A 17,390-nucleotide genomic window follows, 5' to 3' on the forward strand; every position below is an offset into this window, starting at 1 on the left:
AATGAGTCCATACCTTGACTACTAATAACATCCAAAGATCCTATTTAAAAATGGTTTCACATCTACAGGAACATGGATTAAGACTTGAACATGTTTTTTGGGGGAACATGATTCAATCCCCAACACCCATGCCTGTGGAAAGAAAAGAATCAGGCAGAAGGCATTACAAATGTCCCCAATCCAATACCACGAAAAATTTCCGATCTTTTTAACCCTCTGGCTGTAAGTTGCATGACTTTCTCTAATTAAATAAATCACTGTATTTATACTCTTATTCTTTTGTATTACAGTCCATTTTGAGGTCTGCCTGAGCAAATTATGAAATAAGCAAGATTGGTTGAATCCGGACATGAAAAAAATATTTTAATGAGAAAACTACCATTTTTGGAAGTTGTGAACAGTATCTAGATTCTAGAATGGAAAATGGAATTGGATCTTAGGTCCACAGCACCCACCCCAATTTATTTTTAGCAGAAATACATTTTTTAAGCCTTAATTTTTCTGATGCCACTAAGTATCTGTTGAGTATTCCTCAGCCAGTGAGGTGTCACAACACAGAATCTTACAACTTATGTTAAAAATTCTGTTCAGTGGCATAATTTGGATGTATTTTAAAATAATGGATTTCTCCAAATAGTAATTAGTTCTTTCCCAATATCCAAAAAGTTGCTGTTCACTTTTGAGAAACTGAGAATCTTTTTGTTCAAGCAGGGTGCCCTCTCATAAGGGGCCAAGCTAAGATAGGAAAGTCTCTCTCTCTCCATCTCATGCTGAATGAAAGACTGATAGGGAGGTACATTAGGTTGTGCTTGGCAAGTAGACCCCTCAACCCATCCCTGAGCTAGTGTTATTGAAGATGGAATAAGCCAAACTTTGACAGATATACTGTGAACATTTTCATTGTGCTGGAATCCAAGTCTTGGGGCAGAGGGTGGTGGTTGTTGGGGAGAGGTTGCTAGGTGTGTGGTGCATTCTGGGGACACAGGCTCAGGCACGATAGAAAGTTTCAGTAAATGACAGCCTTATTACTTACATGACACAAAGGGTCCTAAAGAAGAGGGAAAGTGATCCCATCATGGCTGGTCTCCACAGAGACCAACTGCTCAGGTCAGAGCCAAAGGATGGCAGCTCCACATACCTCACCCAATTTGTATGGGAGAGGAGAAAGAAATCTGTGCTGCCCAGGGTATTTACATAATCTCTGGGGGAAGGAGCCCTGCTACTGAGCATTCCCACCATGATAAGCACTGGAATTGCTAACTCCAGGTTTCCTGTTTCCCAGTTTAAGGTATGGTCAGGCCTTTTCATTAGACATAATATTTCCTACAGGCTGCAGAATGAAATGGAAACCTACAGAAACATTTGCGCACAATAGTAAAGAAGTTAGGGGAGGGAGGAGGATTGAGGGGGCAGTAGGGAGAAAGGGTCCATGATGCCTGGAAGGTGGCTGTGAGGTATGTTCCTGACTTCCCTAGCAGTTGTGAGGAGCCAGAGAGTTTCCATTGAAGGAAATGGATGTTCCTACAGAATGGTTTATCTCTTTTACTTTATTTTCCCCATTGGTTCCTTGGGAAAACACTTCTTATATTCCATTCAGGGAGACTTAAGTTCCTATAGGACAGTTAGGCATCCAGGAGCCAGGATCAGAGCAGCCACAGTGAAGACAGGACCATAGACATTCAGTAAATTATTTCATAAGCTGAAGTCCCATTTCTGCCATATCCCTACCTTTAAAGACAAAAAATTAATTCTACATGGAAACACTAGTGCATTCTTCTTACTAGGATTTGCTTAACATGAAAGCCATGAGCTTGTATCAGAGAGCAAACCTAAAGCTTTTTTGCAGTGCACTGCAAGACTCCAATCAATGTAAATCTGTAAGGGAATCACTCATATCTATCTTCTTTGGCTGAAAGTATGTCCAGCTCCATTATAGGGTGTTTTGGAGGGAAGAAAGAATTTATTTGTGGGGCCATATTCTACTCAGCACTCTCTAATAATAGGAATAGAATCAAAACATAGCACATTTAAATTTTACGAAAGATACACACCCCTCACTATTCATCATTTCAGCCAGATGCAGATCAAGTCCTGTTGGTAGAGATCTATATGTATGTTTTATATCCCATGGAACCAGGGAAAGCCATTCCATCCACACCCTGACTTTAAGTAATAGAGGTTGAGGGAGCAATGAGAGAGAAAGATAATTGATCAATGATATACTAGGCACAGATAATGAAATATTTGAACAGTGTGGTCACCAATATCTCTGCAGATGCTAAATCCAGCTGCTCCAACATATGAGGATGGAGCTGGGTCTCATTCATCTTGTCCTCCTCCACAGCACCTTACACAATGTATTGTGTGTTGTTTAAACAGCTGCTCTATATATGTTGAATGATAGCCCCTAGGAACAGAAGAAGTGGTTATTTGTTGAGGAGTGAGGGAGGAACTGGAAGAAGGGTACTGGTGAGCAGGCAGATATATTTGGAAGAAGGAGAATCAATGAAATGACTTCTCACATTTGGCTCTTCCTTTCCCCTTCCATGCATGCACAGAGCTTAGGTATTCAAATTATTCTGGCAACAAGTCCTTTTCCATTTCATTCAAACTATCACAGGGGATGCATTCTCTGCTGCTCCCTCATCTCATCTCTACAGGAGGACCTCTTTGGACAGGATTGAGAAAAAGAACTCAACAAAGCTTGGAAAGGTGGAGGCAACCAGTGGAGTTTGAACAACTCATGGATTGGTGGGTGCTCCCACTGCCCATTTTCTTTGCGTCCACCCCTTCTGAGGGACATGCAGAGGCGCCTGAATGTGGGTGTGGGGAGAGATAGAGAAAGAGGAAGAAAGAAAGAGAGACAAAGAGAGGGAAGGACAGGAAGGGAGAGAGGAAGGGAGGAGAGAGAAAGAGAGAAAGTAATTGGACTGATGGGGTGGGGAGAGACAGAGTAATAGAATGGACAGGCCCCAAAAAGCATTTAGCACCGTAAACCCTCCCAGAGCAGATTTCCAGAGCAGGTCTGGGTTGAAAGCTAATGTCATTTTAGAGCATCTTCTAGTGGTCCCACTTAAGCTAATTTTCTCCTTCCCTCATCCCCTGAGGCACCTTCATTTCTACCATTAACACTTCATATGGCTGGTCCTTAATGAAGCTTATGATATAATTAAGGAAAATTTAGTCCCTTTTTGCTGCTCCCTCCTCTCACCTCTACTCTTTGAGTAATACTGTATCACTGAGACCAGAGATTAGGAGCTCCTGTTGTGCAGATACTGACTTAATGTTCAATTCTTGTTGAAATAATGAACAAATGGCCCAGGTAATCACTTAGCATCCAAGATAAATGCTCCCATCTAATTTCACCCCACCCCTCTAATATAACTTCTCTCATCCCTGTCTCTCCTGTTCAAACTCTATATTGCAGCCTGCGCCTTCCTCCTCCTTTCCAATACCCTACTCCAAATCAATCCTTAAATATTTTTTTCCATCTTCGATACTCTTTTTTTTCTGTCAAAAACCCTTACATCAATTTAGACCCCACTCAATTCTTCTTTACTCCTTGAAGTTTTCCACGTCTGTCTGTTCTTCAAAGTATTCTGTCCTCCAACTCCTACTATACTTGTTTGGAATTGCTAATACTCAGTCAGCACTTAGTCACCTACAGCTTTGCCTTATTACCTGTTAATATGTTATATGCTGGTATGCGCTGGTAATTAGCCCTCCCTTCTTAACCCAGTCCCAAGCTCCCTAGAGGCAAGGGATAAAGCCTGTATTCATGCCTAGTCTAAAATGCACAGCAGCTACCTTCACTCCAAGCCCTTGACAAATGAGCAATAAATCCACCTTAAATAGGTTGCTTGTTTTCTTGCACAGAGGAGGCCTCAAAAGGTTCATGAAATTGATGTCAGTTTGGACCAACTTGGTTAAAACACAGGTGTGAGGCCATTGATGGCATCTGTGACAAGATGGGCCTCTGAAATACATAGAGTGAGCCTAACCAGCGTGGTATCATTTATTTAAAAATACAGAACCAGACTCCCACCCCACTACAACACACATGTACACATGTTCTCTGTATGCATTTCTAAAAATATAAATGCACAGTAACATTTCTAGAAGAATTCACACCAAACAATAACAGTAGTCATATCTGAGGAGAATTATGAGTGAAGATTATGGAGAACATTAATTTTATATGTAGAGTATAAATTATTTGGAAGGAAAATATCTTAAAATTTTACCTATGTTAATTAAACATAAATTAAATCATACGAAGAAATCACCTGAGATAATATGAGTCTGGAAAAAGAGACATGCCTGTGGATTTTTGATTTACAATCACACCTCTTGGTGGATTCCAGGGCCAAAGGCAGAGATAGGGTGTGCAGGTTCAACCAAATAGGGTGGATGTGTTGTAATTCGTGATGCTTTCTCTGAGTTAAGGATTCTTAACTCAGTTTTTCTTGCATTTGTGCTCAGTCTCTATATGTTAGACAGAATGAAGGTCACCTCATCACCTCAACCAGTTCAAATTCACACCAAGAACAGTATCCAAGTTCACTACCCTAGGCCAGTGGTTTTCAAACCTGAGTATGCAAATACTCACCTGGGGATTTTTTTTTAATATGCCAAATGCTGGGCTTTACCCACAGGGCTGGTTCTGGTTCAAAAGGGCAAGGATGTGTGGCATGGGAGTTTGCATTTAAAAAGAACCCCAGGAAACCCTGCCCTAATCAAGATAGCAAAGGGATAAACTTGCTCATGAGCAAGGATTAAAAGGGAAACTTAGAGAATGAAGAGGATCTTAAGAAGGGAATGAGGAGCAACTTATATAGAAGAGTCACGGAGACTTGTGGTTATTAAATTACATAGGCAAAGAAATCCAAAGGCTAGAGTTGAAACTGTTCCAGGATGAAAGTGGAAGCAATGTTAGCTACTTGACAATTTTATTTTAACTCTACCAGCCTACTCAAGCCTCAGGAGACCCTGGGCCTCACTCCTTGAAATCATGTATTTTCTTTTCTTTAATCAGTTATATAGAACACTTTAAATTCCTTGCCCCCCATTTTCAAGGACTTTCTGTTAGTGATAATGTTAGAGGTAGGGTAGGAGAGCGAGGACTCTTTCAAAATGATGAGCTCTTTCAACCAACCCCAGAAAATCACAGCTTTTTCATAAGAAGAGAGACAATGAGTATTTCATCTACATTTCTTTCTGGACTTTCTCCCCATATCCCACCAGTGTTCCACCATGAATCCAAATTTTTTATTATGTACTACATGAAACAGTATATAATAACTACTTAAGATTTGAAAACAGTCCAGTGGCCTAGTTGCCTGGTGATTAAGGCATATATATCCCTAGGCCTGGTTTTTATCCTGGACACTCTGGTACTGGGAAGAGAAACAACAGAGGTCAGCCTTACTCCGAACCCATTGATGATTCCACATGATCCTCACCCAACATGGAATATTCTTCTGATAGCTACTCTGGCTTCTAGGAACCTAACCTTCTGTAGATGACCAATTAGGTCATTTTGAACCGTGTCTCAGTTTCTTAGCTTTAGTCACCAACTCTAGGCTAAAACCCTATATATCTAGCAAAAAGCTCTGCAAAATGAAAATCAATGGGGAACATAAAACAAAGATGTGTCACTGCTCTTGTGCTTAGAATTACAACCTCCCATCAGCTCCACCCATACCCCAATTTTAAACCAGTGCATTTCTCCAGTATTACCCAAATAAGCTGTAAAGAGGACCCTTCCCTCTGGAGGCCGCCTGGTTTTTGCTGAGGGACCATTCCTCTCCCAATGGAATATCCCCCTGCTCCAGAAGAAGCCATTATAAAATTAACTGGCAATAAAACCAGCCACAGGGGGATTGTGGGGCATTTATCTTTTACAAATACTCTGTTGTTTTTGTCCATCTGGTTGCATTTAGTCCAGAGATATAATTTTCAGTGCTGCTCTTTTCTGGTAGACCATACTATTAAGATATTTGAAAAACAAACAGCTCTTAACCACTGCACAGTGAAGAGCTGGTTTGGTAATCTATGACCCATTTTCCTGGTGCAAAAATGCTTCTATATCCAAGGTAGTTATAAAGCAAGAACTGAAAGCAGGAATTACTATTTATTATAATAATCATCTAACCTCTTCTCTTCTCACACTCCTTAGAGAAAGAGAAATGGGATATGAAGGGACAGGGAGAAGAGGCTGTTTAAGAAGTTATACTGGCGGTACCTCTCCTCATGAATCTTAAATATTTTTTAAGGATTTCACAAAATACATATTTTTTTGTAATTCACAGAAGGAAAAGACTCAATGATGATAGGCTCACACTTGCAGATATGGTGATATCAGAAAAGAAAATTCACTAGTTCACATTCAAGAGAAGCATGGGTACTAATTTCTGAAAGCTGCTAGATATCTACACATGCACACCTAAGTGTATATTTCTATGTTAAGTGTATAAAATTATTGCTACAGTCACCTGTTCTTGTGGTTACACCTGGGTCTTGAGATTAATTTTACTTTTAGTCATGCATTCTTCCAAATAAATGTTATCCTTCAATCTCACATGTGATGCTCTACACATATTTTCCACCCCATGGTGCTGTGGATCAATCCATTTTTGGAATATTTCTAAAGTCTGCAGTAAAGTGTGGAATTAACATGTATATACACACATGCACACATACACACAGTCACACACTGTTTTTGCTCCAAGTGTCACTCACAGCTCAGTCATTCATGTTATTCACCAAATTTGGTTCCGAATGACCTTATTTTTCCTGAAAATCAAATCTCATCCAAAAAGAATGAAGTGATGCCACCAGTGACAAAATTCAAGTGAAATTGTTTCAATTTTGAGGGCTCTTAATAATAGAAGAGCTGCTAGAGATGTCTTGTTTATGTTCTTGGGGGACTGTGCTCTAAGAATTCCAAGCCAGAATTTAGAGATGGAAGATGTCACAATCATCTTGTAGTGCCACATTTACCCAAATCAGGAAGGAAGGTATGCTGATTTGAAACTTGTGTACCCCAGAAAAGCCATGTTCTTTAATTCTCATTCAGTATTATTGGGTAGGATCTTTTTATTAAGTTGTTTCCATGGAGATGTGACCCACCCAATTGAGGGTGTTACCCTCTAATCAGGTGGTTTCCATGGAGAAGTATCTCCACCCATTCAAGGTAGGGTTGCTTACTGGAGTCTTTAAGAGGGAACCTTTTGGAAAAAGCTTTAGAGTGACAGAAGTGACAGAGCCCACACAGCCAGAGACCTTTGGAGATGCAGAAAGAAAACACCTCTGGGGAACTCTAATGAAAGGAGAGGCTGGGAGAGAAAGCTACAAGACGTCGCCATGTGCCTTCCCATCGGACAGAGGTGTTCCCAACTCATCAGCCTTTCTTGAATCAAGGTATCTTTCTCTGGATGCCTTAGTTTGGACATTTTAATGGCATTAGAACTGCAAACTTGCAACTTAATAAATTCCATTTTTAAAAGCCATTCCATTTCTGTTATATTGCATTCTGGCAGTTTTAGCAAACTAATACAGAGGGGGAGTCATACCTCAGAGTGTACCCCAAGTTCCCTCAAACCTGTTGCTAATCACCCTGAGAAGTACCCTTTCTTCTGATCCCATCCCTGAGTCAGTGGTCACAAGTTGGTCCCCTGACTCCTTTTTACTGAGAGATATGAAAAAGCTCCCTTGACAGCTATATATCCTCCATACTAGGAATGCATTTGGACAAATTGGAGATTGGGACTCAATTTCTGAGGGCCGAATAACTTGTACATAAATTGCATATATATTGGTTACATCACCTTGGCTTGAGTATTCAGAGGACTGATTGTGTTACATTGGGCCTCTTGTTCCCCCATTGTGTCAGTTGCACTGCTTGGGTTGTATTTGAGAATCTAGATATAGGATGGACAAATGAGATAATCCATTTAGAGAGTGGGGGACTTGTGAAATGAAAGAACTTAGGATCTTAAGTATGTATCTGTATTCTTTAACTCTTGGTCTATCTTTCTCTTTCTCCCTCTTCATTTATTCATTTTCCATATACAATATATGCATTAGGCAAAAATATATGCTAGGTACTAGGCTCCGTGCAAGGAATACCAAGATAATTATGAGCACTCCTTGTCCTCAGGGGACTTAGATTCTAGTCTCTCTTTTTGCCCTTCACTTTCACCTCCAGTCCTGAATTGTGCCACATACACCGTGAACAATCAGGTATGAATATAACTTAGAAAAGAAATTTAAAGAACTTAATTCAGCTTCCATTTTCCAAAGAATATTAGCTTGAAGAGGAAATTAGACTGGAATTATAATAGGGGCAATCAGATAGGCCAGAAAAAAATATGAATTTGTTAATCATTGAAACTCCTTATAGAAGCAGAGTCAATCATCGCCTAAGAGAGCTCTAGAACCCTGAGCACCACTCCCGATGCTTCAATCTCCATTGGATATGGTTTAAGGAGATGCACTGAACAAGTGATGCAAGAATTCCTGAGAATTTTCTATTAAACAGTTTCCTAGGTTTTGCGCATCTTTTGTCCTTTGTCCCTGTCACCAGCAATAGCTATTCTTCTTTCCCCCAGCTACAGAAACAGTTCCAGTGTCCCCTCCCCACTGTTTCTGCCACCTGTGCAGCTGAGCTTCTCACACCCTTCAACCAGCTGCTGAGTGAAGTCACAAGGTATTTTGGTCCCAGTGACAGAGGTGTGAATGGCAGCTTCCCTCCAACTCAGATGAGATCATGCATGTGAATGCTCTTTGCAAAATGTAAAACCCTGAGTAGACAAATGGAACTCTGAAGCGCAATAGCCCCATATACACAGCAGGTGTGTCTTAGGAAAAAGATCAATTCTCCTTTACCTTCCTTATTGACAATATTCCCATTCCCCAGATCTTTCTCTATTGGGGTGAATTGAGTACAAGGGCTTAAGATGCAGAGACTCAGCTATTCACAAAGACTAAACTATGATTGATCATCCCCTGGTAAAAAACACAAAGGTTTTTCTCCCCCTACTCCCATAGACACATTAAATTTCACTAAAAATGAGAGCAGCAAGACTTCATATGAGTCCTCTCTGGTGGGTGAGTTGATACACATCTTTGAATAACTGCTGGTCACCTTAGAAGCTGTGTCTACAAAGATGAAGATAAGAGAACTTTTAAGGCATAAAATGGAATAATTCAGAAAGAACTGGAAAAGGAGGAAATCCTGTTGTTTGATTTCCCTAATTCCCCCAAAGTCTGCTTGCCCTGGCCTGAATACATATAGACTGGTTCATAGAGATGATGCATATTTAATTTTTTATTGAGATACAATTTCCATGATACAAAATTCATCCCTTTAAAGTATACACTAAAGTACGATTTAGTATATTCACAAGGCTATACAGTGATCACTACTATCTGATTTCAGAGCATTTTTATTATCCAAAAAAGAAATCTCACAGTCGTTATCAGTCATTCCCTATCCCTCTTCTTCCTAGCCCATGGCAACCATTGATCTATTTTCTGTCTCCATGGATTTCCCTATTCTAGACATTTCACATGATTAGAATAATACAATGCATAGCCTTTTGTGTCTGCCTTCCTTTACTTAAAATATTGTTTTCAAGGTTCATCCATGTTGTAGCATGTAATAGCACTTCATTACATTTTATAACTAAGTAATATTCCATTGTATGGATATACAACATTTTGTTTATCCAGTCATCCATTGACTGGCATCTGGGTTATTTCTACCCTTTGACCATTGTAAATACGGTTCTCATGAATATTCATGCACAATTTTGTGTGTGTGTGAACAAGTGTTTTCATTTTTCTTGGGAATATACCTAGGAGTGGAATTGCTGTATTGGATGGTAACTTTATGTTTGACTTTTTGAGGAACCACCAGATGTTCTCCAAAGCAGTTACACCATTTTACATTCCCACTAACAATGTTGAAGGGCTCTGTTTTAGTTTCCTAGACTTTTTAAAGCAGATGCCATGATATAGGTTGGCTTTTAACAATGGGAATTTATTAACTCACAGTTTGAGGCTGTGAAAATGTCCAAATCAAGCCATCATCAAGGTAATGTTTCTTCTTGAAGACCAGCTGATAGCTATCCATGGATCCTCTGCCACATGATCAGGCACATGGCGGCATCTACTGGTCTCTCCCTTCTCTTTCAGGATTCTTTGCTTTCAGCTCCTTGCTTCTGTGGCTTTCTCTCTCTATGTTGGAATTTCATTCTCTTATGAAGGACTTTGGTAAGAGGATTAAGACTCACTCAGGGTCACACCTTAACCGAAGCAACCCCATCAAATGTCCTACTTATAATAGGTCCACACCCACAAAAATGAATTTTCTTTAGGAACATGATTTTCTGTGGTACATAAAGTTTCAAACCACCACAGACTCCAATCTCCCCACATCCTCTCCAACACTTGTTATCCTCCATTTTTTTTTTTTTTTTTTTTGCATGGGCAGGCACCAGGAATCAAACCGGGGTCTCCGGCATGGCAGGCGAGCACTCTACCATTGAGCCACCATTGCCCACCCTATTCTCCACCTTTTTTACATAGCCAGCTTAGATGGTGTGAAATGGTATCTCACTGTGGTTTTGAAATGCATCTTCCTAATAACTGGTGATGTTGAGCATATTTTTTTCATGTGCTTGTTTGTCTTTGGTATATCTTCTGTGGAGAAATACCTATTCAAATAATTAGTTCATTTTTAATTGGGTTGTTTGCCTTTTTACTGTTGAGTTATGAGTTCTTTATGTATTCTGGACATTAAACCTTTATGAGGTATTTGAATTGAAAAAATTTTCTCCTGTTCTCTGGACTCTTTTCACTTTCTTGATAGAGCCCTTTGAAGAATGAAAGTTTTAAATTTTGATGAAATACAATTTATTTTTTCTTTTGTTACTTATTCTGTAGGTGTCAAATCTAAGAAACTATTACCTAAGCAAGATCTCAAAGATTTACATCTATGTTTTCTCATAGGAGTTTTATAGTTTTAGCTCTTACATTTAAGTCTTTGATGCAAGCTAATTTTCTTATGATGTGAGGTAAGGGTCCAATTTCTTTCTTTTCCATGTAGATATCAAGTTGTTCCAGCATTACTTATTGAAAAGATAATTCTTGGCACACTTGTAAAAAATCAACTTACCATAAATGCATGGGTTTGTTACCAGACACTCAAGTATATATGTATGTCTCTCTTTATGCCAGTACCACATAATCTTGATTACTGAAACTTTGTTGTAACTTTTGAAATTGGAAAATGAGAGTTCTTCATCTGTTCTTTTTTTTCAAGATTGTTTTAGCTATTATGGATCTCTCATAGTTCCATCTGAATTTTCATATTACCGTGCCAATTTTTATAAAGAGGAGATTGAGATTATGTAAGGAATTTCATTAAATATTTATATAAATTAATAACAACATTAATTCTTCCAATTCAGGAACACAAAAATGTCTTTTTATTTATTTAGAACTTCTCCAATTTCTTTAAATGATATTTTGTAGTTTTCAGAATATAAGTCTTGCCCTTCTTATGTGAAATTTGCTTCTAGGAATTTTATTCTTTTTGATTCTATTGTAAATAGAATTGATTACTTAATTTTAATGCTATTTTATTGAGCTATCTTATATAGTCACATACTATTCAAATTGTACAATCAGTGGTTTACAGTATCATCATATAACTGTGCATTCATCATCACAATCAATTTTTGAACATTTTCATTACTCCAGAAAAAATAAAAATAAGAATAAAAGTAAAAATAAAACTGTAAAGAACATCCAAAACATCCTGTGCCAGTTTGAAAATATTATGTACCCCAGAAAAGCCATGTTTTAATCTTGATCCAATCTTGTGGGGTCAGTCACTTATTTTAATCCTGTTTCAGTACTGTAGGGCAGAAACTTTTTACTTAGATTATCTCCACAGAGACGTGGCATGCCCACTTGTGGGTGTGACCTTTTGATTAATGGAGATGTGACTCCATCTTTGATGGAGATGTGACCAGAGCCCTTTAAAAGAGGAAACATTTTGAAGAGCATTTAGAACAGAGACAAGGATGTTTGGTGATGCTTGGAGCCCAGCAGACATCACAATGTAGCTTCCCATGAGATGTTAAGCAATCCAGAACCTGGAGAGATGAAAGCCAGTTCCAGAGAAGCAAAGTGAGGAACCTGTCACAGGAACAGAGGTTAAGAGCAATGGAGCCCAGGGGCAAGGGACAAGCAGATGTCAACCAGGTGACATCCCAGCTGACAAAGGTGTTCTGGATAGCGTCAACCTTTCTTGAGTGAAGGTAACCTTCTGTTGGTGTCTTAGTTTGGGCATTTTCTCAGCATTAGAGCTGTAAGCTTGTAACTTATTAAATTCTCTTTTAAAAATCCATCCCTGTTTCTGGCAGCTTAGCAAACTAATACACCTCCCATATCCCTCTCCCTCCTATTATTTATTTATTTTTTGTCTTTTTTTTTTCTTTTTACTTATCTGTCCATACATTGGATAAAGGGAGTGCCAGTCACAAGGTTTTCACAATCACGTGGTCATACCTTAAAAGCTCTATAGTTATTCAATCATCTTCAAGAATCAAGGCTATTGGATTATACTTCAGGCATTTCCCTCTAGTACTCCAATACATCAAAAACTGAAAGGAAATATCTATATACTGCATAAGAACAACCTCCAGAGTAACCTCTCTGCTCTATTTGAAATACGTCAGCCACTGAAACTTTATTTTGTTTCAATTCTTTTCCCTCTTTTTTTCAAGAAAGCTTTCTCACTCCCATGATGCCAGGGCCAGTCTCATCCCCTGGAGTCATGACCCATGTTGCCAGAGAAACTTACACCCCTGGGAGTCATGTCCCATGTAGGGGGAGGGCAGTGAACTGACCTGTGGAGTTGGCTTAGAGGGAGAGAGAGGCCACATCTGAGCAACAAAAGAGGTTCGGGGTGGGGGGGGGGGTGACTCCTAGGCCCAATCACAAGTCAGCTTAGCTTCTCCCCCACAGGAACAAGTTTTATAAGGGTAAGCCCCAAGACTGACGGTCTATTAAGAGTCACCCTCAGAGAATCTCTTTTCTTGCTAAGATATGGCCTCTCTCTCTCAGCCAACATGATAAGCAAACTCACTGCCCTCCCCCTCTCTATGTGGGATATGACTCCCAGGGGTGTGGACCTTCCTGGCAATGTGGGACAGAAATCCTACAATGAGCTGGGACTCACAATCAAGGGATTGAGAAAAACTTCTCAACCAAAAGTACGAAGAGTGAAATGAGACAAAATAAAGTGTCAATGGCTGAGAGATTCCAAACAGAGTTCAGAGGTTATTCTTATGCATTATATAGATAACATCTTTTTAGTTAAGGTATATTGGAGAGGCTGGAGGGAACGGCCTGAAACTGTAGCGCTGTGTTTCAGGAGCCGTGTTTCTTGAAGATGATTGTATAATGATACAACTTTCGCAGTATGACTGTATGACTGTGAAAACCTTGTGTCTAATGTTCCTTTTATCTACCCTGTGGACAGATGAGTGAAACATATGGATTAAAAATAAACAAATAATAGGGGGAACAAATGTTAAAATAAATTTAGTACATTGAAGTGCTAGTGATCAATGAAAGGAAGGAGTAAGGGGTATGGTACGTATGAATTTTTTTCTGTTTTCCTTTTCTTTCTTTTTCTAAATAGATGAAAATGTTCTAAAAAATGATCATGATGATGAATGTACAGCTATGTGATGATATTCTGAGTTATTGATTATATATCAAGAGTGGAATAATCATATGGTAAGAATGTTTGTGTTTGCATGTTGTTATGTTTAATGAATAAATAAATTAATTAAAAAAAAAAGATTGATGGCCTAGCCCATCAAATTGGTAGTCCCCAATGACTGTGAGAATATCAGGTCTGCCCAGTGGGGAAGTTTTATATTTCAACTTTTTTTCCCCAGTCCCTCAAGGGGTGATTATTTAATTTTATTTTCAGATTGATTTTGCTAGTGAAACCATCTGGGCCTGGAGTTTTCTTTGCAAGAAGCGTTTTTAATGTGTATTTATTTAATTTCTTTAATATACAAAAAGCTACTCAATTTTTCTATTTCTGGAACATAGTAGTCATTCCGTGCTGGTTGACTTCAGGAGTCGAGCTCATTGTCTGTGCAACCTATTGATCAGTACATACCTTCAGGTATGTATAATGTGCAATAGGAATAATTCCCAAGAATGAAAACTTCTCAGAGGTTTTATAATTATTCTTTAGTACCTATCTTTCCCTAAAAGTCATCTGGAGGAGGCTAAAGGAAAACCAGACTGAGAGTTTAATAAGCATCTGTTTGCAATTCAAAATACAACTTTATCTTCTTTTTCTTTAGTTTTTAGAAGAATATCTTGCCCTGGGAAAATTCTACTTGCTATTTATAAGCTGACAGTATCAGTTAGCTTTTCACCTCTGCACTCTGTGACATGCAACAATAGATACTATTGAACTCATTTGTGGGTCAGCAATTTAGATTAAGGTCAGATAGATGCTCTATTGTTGGTCTTAGCTGGGCTCACTCTGGGTTTTCAATCAGCTATTGGTCAGCTCAGTAGTTGTGTTTCTGGAGTTTGATTGGCTACTGACAAGGGCAAGGAGAAACATTATGCCTCCTATCCCTCACCATCTAGCAGAATAGCTCACATTTGCTTATATGGTGGTTCAGAATTCCAAGAACATCAAGAGGACAAGCTCCCATCAGTATTAAACAATGACTTTTTAAGGCTCTGCTTTTATCACATTTTCTAATGTCTCATCGATCAGAACAAATCACCTGGTCAGCCATGAATGAGGGAGAAGAAAAATAGATTCCACTATTTGATGGTAGTCAACTACAAAGAATTATGACAATTTGTTTTGCCATCTACCATTTCAGCTTTGGGCTCTGGAAGCAGTAGGAAGGATATGAGGCTGAGAAGGAGGTGTTTCTCAACATTATCTCCAAGATGTCATGCCCTCCATCAGAAGGATGGTTGGAACACACCCTGCATGACCATCCAGCTAGCGCTTTAATCTGCAGAGAGCTTTCTTGGCAAATCAACAAATGCATCCCATGTAAAATGCTAGAAAAGTATTTGCTTCTTTAGATAACAGAAAGATAAACTTTTCTCTACTCTTTCCACTCTTCTTCTTCCTCTTTCCCCTTATCACCCTTTTCTCCAACCCATTTGCTATCTTTTATAAAAGCCTGCCTGTCCTGACCTTGGTCCCTGTGGATGGTTAAGAAAAGTGCCAAATGTCTGCCACTTTATCTGAATGGGGAATGAGGCTCATAAGCCCAAAAATGAGATCAAAGAGATCTGACAGGCTAGGCTAAATTTTCAAATCCAATTTCAGATCCTTTTAAGTTGAGCCACAGCATGAGTGCAAGTATATACACTTTTAAACTCACCACACCTCTGCCCATGAGCGCTTTCAAACACATGAACTAAAGCATGCAGAGATTGATTTCAACAAATTTGCTGTGTAGGATGGTGGGGGCTGTGCAAGAGGGAACCAAAAGGAGTGTCACGTTCCCTTTCCTCCCAGTTGTTAGCTTTTGTGCTTACTCTCTCAATATTTATGTTGAATATTATCCCATCGTCATTATTATCATCATCAGAAGTTATATCAGTTAGCTATTGTCAGATGACAAACCATACCAAATGATAGTGGCTTGAAACAATAAACATTTACTATTTATGCCAGTCCCTGAGGTGGCTGGGAAGTTCTGCTGATCTGAAACAGCCTCAGCTATACTTGCCTGGGTCACTCATGGGTTTTCTATCAGCTGTAGATAAGAAAGGGGCTTGGCTGGTAAACTTGGCTCTCCTTCTTGGATTTCTCACATTCCTTCAACAGGTTAGCCCAGGGATATCCTCATGGTTAGGGCAAAGGAACAAGAGTGGCAAGAAAGCAAACGCCAATCACATGTGTTTTAAAATTCTGTTTTTGCCATGTTCGCTAACTTCCATTGGCCAAAGCAAGTCACTTGTCTGAGCCCAGAGCTAAAGGGTCAGTTGAAATATTCTACCTACAACGGGAAGAGTGAAGTGCAATCAATCTGTCATCCTAGTTGTTAAAACTGTGGAGAATTTTTTTAAGATCCATTTAATTATTTGTCATATTATAAAATGGTGCCTAATCCAATCTTTACCCATTGTATTAGTTTGAAGCTGTTATGTGAATGGCTTGTCTTTTAGAATTCTCCTGTGGGCATATGAGACCTGGCCTGGTGTTAGCTCTGCTGTATTTCTCTACTATGACCACATAGTAGATTGAAACCCATTTACACCCCAGGAACACATTTGTTGAAGACTTTCTCATTTTGAGCAGCAGAACTGGACCTTCTGACCCACAGACTATTCTAAGCAGCCTAGGGATCCCTCTCTTCTGCCTCCAGTTTGCCTATATGAATAATAGAAAGAATCAACTCTTAGAGGTAGTTTAAAGAGTATATTGTATGTGTGTGTGAGGGTGGGGGGAGGTATTAACCTAAATATAGGAGACTGGGCTAAATGTGTAAGAGTGAGTCACTGATCAGGATCTGCCCTCTTACCTATTTCAACTTACTGCTAGCTAAAAGGTGTAAGCATGATATAACCAAGTATGGATGAAGCAAGAAAGAATTATATTAGATGGTAAAAATGATTTGCAGTAAAAAGCAAGCACTACTAAGTATGGGAATGTGCCATAGTGGAATGTCAAAGACCTTTCTTTGGATGGTTTTGGGATCTGGAGTCCTAGCCAGCTGTTTAGGCAAGGAGTAGTTTAGACAAGGGACGTGTTTTGTTCAAATTTTCTGAATTGTATGTGCTGAGATTGATCTCCTTTCATCCCTATAAGCTTCCACCTCCAGCAGCTGTTCTGTTCACTTAACTGCTGCTTCTGAGTTTTCCTGGGCTCTGAGATGGCCCTAGAAGGACTCTCCTTTCCTATTTCAGAAAACAGCAAGGCTTCAGGGTCCCTACCTGGCCCTCACAACACCTGTGCAGTTGCTGAGATCCTCACATCCTTCAATTTGCCTGTGAAGTGAGGTCACAAGGTATTTCAAGCCTGTGATGGAGGTGTGAACCACAGCCCAAAAGGGAAGAAGTGCTTCAAGAAGGCACCAAGGTGCGATAAGATTTCAAGGTTTTGCAAGTGATCTTTCCCCTTATTTTTCCTTTTTAATTTCTTTCTCTTTCTTGTTAGAGTGTGAACAAAAGTTGTTTCATTACTTTCAAGAAGCCATTTCCTTTGGAAAATAGCAGTGTTTGGATTATCTCCAATTCACAAATACATGTGTTCAAAAATTTGTTGAGAATCTAAGCACATCTTTTTAATCTTCTTTCAGTGCTGGGAA

The 17,390-nt window shown here is 39.2% G+C and overlaps 1 long non-coding RNA gene across 4 annotated transcripts in view; it reads left to right on the forward strand.

Moving 5' to 3' along the window:
* The first annotated feature begins 12,150 nt into the window (after positions 1-12,150).
* Positions 12,151-17,390, forward strand: part of LOC143676551 (uncharacterized) — a 114,214-nt gene continuing 108,974 nt past the window's right edge. For 2 of the 4 annotated variants that reach the window (XR_013172167.1, XR_013172169.1), the window contains exon 1: positions 12,151-12,332. This is a non-coding gene — a long non-coding RNA (uncharacterized LOC143676551). Of the gene's footprint in view, positions 12,333-16,384; positions 16,488-16,989; positions 17,162-17,390 lie in introns of those variants that run through there. The other 2 variants (XR_013172168.1, XR_013172170.1) reach the window with 2 other exon arrangements.

Source organism: Tamandua tetradactyla, chromosome 3, assembly GCF_023851605.1.
Source record: "Tamandua tetradactyla isolate mTamTet1 chromosome 3, mTamTet1.pri, whole genome shotgun sequence".
Taxonomy (NCBI): domain Eukaryota; kingdom Metazoa; phylum Chordata; class Mammalia; order Pilosa; family Myrmecophagidae; genus Tamandua; species Tamandua tetradactyla.